Genomic DNA, 5891 nt, shown 5'->3' with positions numbered 1-5891 from the left:
TTTTCGCAAGAGTTCACGATGTAAACTAATTTTTAATAATCATGTTTCACTATTGATGTGACATTGGGGTGTTGTTCTAGTGCCAAACGTTTCATTATTGATCTCATATGGGGGTGTTATTATGATTCTAATTACTTGTATCATTTCAAGAACTTTATACTATCAGATTTATTTGGAACTTGGTATAAACAACTTGATATTTATTTTCACAAGTAAAGGGTCGATTTTATATCAGGTCTCTGTTCAATTTATAGAAGACATATGGTTTGTAATGAGCCACGTATAAGTTTCCAAATATATGGTTTATGAAAGGGATGATCTTTGAAAAACATGGATCAAATTTTTAGCTTCTATGTAAGGTATGATTCCGCGGAGGAGAGTAACAAGTATTCATAGGAGGAGAAAATTGCGCATTGGATTCCTTAATTTATCTTAGAACTTCAAATGGCTCACTTATATTCTCTTTATGTGACTCGGGTAGCATCACTAGATAATGTAGAATCGATAAAAAGTAAGATGTTGGTACTAGAACAAGATGAATTTTATGATGATAGAAATGTAGATAGGCATGATATACATGGTCGGTTAGCTAAGGAATGTTCAGTGATTAGAATGACTAGAATAAGTTGTGCATTGGATACTGAAATAAAAGAAGCTTTCTTTGAATCTATGAATCTTGTCTAGATAAGTGTTGGATTTCCAGTTACATATGCATAAAGTTGGCTTATTTTCGAATGCATAAATTTGTTGGATAAATTGGTTAGAGTGCATATAACAAAAAATAAACAAAAATCAAAGCCTAAATATTTAGATTATTCTGACAATTCTTTGATAAGAAAGCTAGTGGATTGGAAAGGTGGAGGTGGAGGAGGTTTAAGCAAAATTATACATTCATTGACTTTAGTTGATTCTGCTCCAAGAATTGATACATACACAAATGTGGGACGAGGCCGAATGTTCAGAAAATTTTTGTGTCACATGTGTCAAATTGTGTCATATTTTGAGCCTGAGACTGATGAGGATAGAACAGGAAGAAAAATACTAATGGAAAGTGATAATTCTCATGGTGTTAGTGAGATAGAAATTTGTATGACTGGTAATGAAAATCTAGGGGAGCCATGGACCTAGTTAGATGTAGAAGTACAATGTTGAGGAGTACTTAGATTAGATGAATGACCCATGCTGAATTATGATGTTAGCCAACAATATATATCACTCCACATTCCTTTGAATTGAATTCTTTATTTATATTTGCATAAATCCACGGAATTGTACACAACTGAACTTGATCAATCAGAGCTAAAAGACAAGAATTTGGAAAGAACTTTCATGCATGCCAAATATAGCAAGGAAAATACACATGCAAATCGATAACTATAAAGAATCTTGTTGTAGCTGCTTGATCATCCCTTTCCCTAATTGATAATTGTTTCCTCTTACCTTCTTTGCCTTTCTTTCTCCAATGCCAAAGTGCTCCAAGGAAACTATGTGTCCAAGAGAGAGAGAGAGAGAGAGAGAGAGAGAGAGAGAGAGAATACTGAGAGAGTTCTAAAATTGAACTCACAAAAAGTTACCAACTGATCCTTAGAAGCCTTTTTATGAATGAGGCCTCTATTTTCTTCATTTTCCATTATTTTCCTTCATTTTCCTCCTCACATGCAACCTGTGACCTTTCACCTCAATTTTCTCCTAATTTCCATTATTTTCATAAATAAATGTGCAAAAAATTCCATTTTGCCTTTCCAAAGCCTTAGCCATTGCCTTTGCCAAGTTCCTTAGCCTTAATAAACCAAATGAACACCCCGTAGGATGTCTTGCCCAACATTCAGCTAGGAATGTGTGTCCCATCAACCGTGATTATTATTTTTTTAACTTTTATTACATGGAATTTTCACTAGGGTTGTTACACATATGTCCTAATTATTCATTGTTAACTATTTTTTGAGTTTATCGATTCTTGAAGAAACTTCTTTAGCTTTTCTTGTATGGAATATTTATAATAGGAGAAGCTTTGATTTGTAATTTGACACATTGAAGGAATATGTCCTATTCAATTTCCCTAGCTTCTCCTTGCAATTTTACAGCTAAAGTAGAGTTATTTTTACTAACATTAACAAATCTAATTAGCAATTCCCTATTTTCATGTGTACTGAAATTCGAAATATCGTCAAATTTTGTTGTCTTTGACCGGTTGAACTTATCCAATTCCATTGTTAACATTTCTCTCGAAATTAATCCATAGTCACATTCAATACATGGACCATCCATATTCTTCCCAATTTGTACGAATTTGACATATGCATTTTCTATTCGATTCTCTACGCTTTCATATTAAGAAATAATGTTCTCCATTATTTTGACTCTTTAAGACCATGCAAATTTTATTTTCTTAATTTGATTAGCATTTAGTAGTTCCTGTCCTTTTTCATCTACATCAAAAAGTAAATCAAATCTCTGGCTGAAAGAAAATAAGTCATTGACAACTAAATACTTGTCTCATATAGAGATCATTTTGAATTCACTCGATAAATGAATTATTTCTTTGTGCCAAATTCTCTAGATATAAAGCTACTTTCCATGTGTGTTCAATGATTTGCAGTCATTGGCATATATCGTTGAGAATATATGTTTTCACCTCATTAAATAAATTTATAGATTTAGCAAATCTAGGTGATATTCCGTGAGTAGTAATTGTTGACACTATTGTTCATATTTCCAATGGATTCATCAACAAAGGACCCGAATTTAGAGCATCTTCTATGTCATTTATTCTTCTTTTTAGTCTCATTTTTTGCTTCCTATTGACTAAGAGAGTCTATAAACACATTGTCGGTCACTTTATGCAACTCCATGACCGATGTGGTTGCAACTCCAAACAGACCAACATGCACTTATGTTTGGTCTAAAAACTTATTGTTGTGAAGTTTTGCCTTCCGAATCTTCATTTTCTTGTTGTTGTTGTCATAGTTTGCATTTTGTAAAGTGGCGAAACCATCATAAAAAAAAAAATAGATTCCTTGGAAACCTGCATCATTATTCTCGGATTTTCTACAAACAAAAACTAATCCAATCTGGTAGCATAACATTGTCAACTTCTATGTTTATAGTTTCTTCAACACTTGCTGTTTTCATAAGATTTATGGGATTTATTGATTCAGTGGTGTACACTTCTTCTGAAATAAGACTTCGTTCAATTTATTTTTCTTCCTTCTACATGATATCTTGTTGTGAATTAGTTTTGTATTTTCAATATATTTTGTCCTATGTTCACTTAACGACAAATTCGCAAGCGTATTATTTACCCAGTGTACAAATTTCTCTACAAAGGTACTCATACTTGATTCTTCGATGATATCTTTAGAATCTATGATTAGCCCCTCATTTCCATGAGTGTCTTTTATGCAATGTATAAATTGATCTTCAGAAGTACTGATACCTTTCTCTTCGATGATTTTGTCAACATCTATGATTAGCCATTGAATTTTTGTGGATCCATTTTGACACTTTTCGTTCTTCTATCTAATTTATGGGATTCTTTTTTTTTGTATCCAATTTCTTCCAAGTGTATGTGAAATAGATCATTGTCATCAAAGGCTTTAATTTCTCTAACTTCACTTAAGTTAAAAGGATGCAAACTATCTATCAGCTATGTAACATGAGCCAAAGTTTTCACTCTAATTTCTCCAATGGGAAATGGAAAAGAAATGTTTTTTTTTTGTCTTTTTTCTTTGAAATATATTTGGCAAGTCAAGGTATTTGCTACAGCATTAACCAACAAAATAATTTTCTAACAAATTTCAGCAATAAAAATAGCTTACCTTGAAATCCATATATTCGAATTAGTCTATTACTTTCTCTTTCTTGATGCATATCTTTTCCCCCATATGAAAACTTGTGTCTATCTAGATATACAATAAGGTAGCTGTCCAGTTATCATGTAATTGACTAGCCTCACAAGAACATCTCGAATTAGAAAAAAAATTAAATAATCATTATGCTTCCATAGTATAAGATACCATAAATGGATTTTTTCTTGATTCAAATTGACTTTAGGATTACATGGAAAACCTTGAAAAGGAGCACTAGAATTCAAAAGCTATTATGGGATACACCGTCATGAAGAATCTATTGGCCTTGGATAAATTGTTTAATTGATAAGCTATCTCATTAAAAATGATATCAAGCCAGTTGAATACAATTTTTTTTGTATGTGTCATAAAACATATAGAGAATGCATTTTGGAACAGTTGATGTATTCTCTTGGCCCATGATGCATGCACAAAGCCAACAAAAATACCTAAATGGTTGTTTAAATAAAGAGATTTATAGAACAGGAAGATCGTAAGGAACATGGTAACTTGGAAAAAATAAATCCCCAACAACATTAGGCTCCCATGCTTTTGATATCATGAAATTATTTTCTTTAGATAATTCCAGATGAATATTAGCTTCTGGTAACTTTAATATTCATCTAAACATGATCGTATTCAAAGGAATACTCTTCACTGGTAGCATAATTGTTCTTGTTTCTGAATTAAAAAAAATGTGTACAAATGAATAATTTCCCTGAAATTAAAAACTTTTAGCACAATATAGCATTTGTTAATCCACTTGTCCAAATATTGATATTATTCTTCTCCTTCGTTGGCAGATTAACATAATTCTCATACACAATTGACCATCAAAAGTTCCCATCGAAAAGACCAGGTAAATTAATGGTATCGGTGCAAATAAATTCTCTGTTTTATTTGCTAGACATGTTATTTCATAGTTGAAAACACTTTCTGAATCAATAATGTTCTCAATAACGCAGAGTTGAACACTTTTTTTTCAATTTTGTATATATTCAATAGTTCTTACTTTTGCAAATGTGAAATCGACTTTGACTATTGCAACTATGAAATCTATTACATAAAATTATTGTAAAAAAATACCAATTGAATATGCCAAAGCTAATGCTTATAGAAACAAATGCAAATATACCTCGAAGCTTTAAAACCATCTTGTGCATTTATTATGTATATCTCTTATGTGTTACTACAATTTCTTTTCAATAATGGAAACTAGCTCACAGATTATCAATAATAATTATCACTACAAAAACATGTGTCAAGTTATGCCTATTACGAAACTACAAGGCCATGTAGTTGGTGCCCACTACTTTGTCATTATCATCTTTGAATTAAAAATAACCTGACACACATATTTGAAAAAGCTCAGAGACACATGAAATTTGACCAATCATTGCAAAATTCTTCGCTCTCTTATCTGCGAGCCTTAATAAAGGTTGGTTAAAAAATTAATGGCATTTTTAAAAAGGTACATGAATGTACGGAGAAAGCATCATGCAAGATGGGAATCTACAAAGAAAATATGCAAAGTATGGAATATGTACGGAGAAAGTAAGATGGCAAAATACAACAACACTTCTGCACATTTGCAAGTTTCACACAACATTTTTGCATTTTTCCTATGTTTTGCAATTCATAATTAGCATACAATTAAAAAATATAAAGTATCGAATATTGGATATGATTCTTGTAATATACAACTGATATTGCCTTGAAATGGTTAAATTAATTACTTATTCATTTTGGGCTTTGCATGAGAATGAACAAAAAATTATATCATTACAGCTTATACAAAAATAACCAAAATTTACAAAAGTATGTTGCATTGCATTTTTCATTGCCAATGAACTTTATTGCTTCAAAAAAAAAGTGCATAGATTTTTCAGTGTAATAATCACTCAAAGTATAATGCATCATGAAATGCATCATGGTCACTCCAATACCAATGTGAAATATGAATATGACATTGTTGAAGAGGGAAATTTGTCCAAATGTGATCAATAATTTACTTATTCCCAGAAATCAAATTCCTTGTTATTT

Source organism: Pinus tabuliformis, chromosome 3_2 (assembly GCF_031772625.1).
Source record: "Pinus tabuliformis cultivar Carrire ecotype Pingquan chromosome 3_2, CPIR1, whole genome shotgun sequence".
In the NCBI taxonomy this organism is placed as follows: Eukaryota; Viridiplantae; Streptophyta; class Pinopsida; order Pinales; family Pinaceae; genus Pinus; species Pinus tabuliformis.
This window is presented reverse-complemented; position numbering follows the sequence as displayed.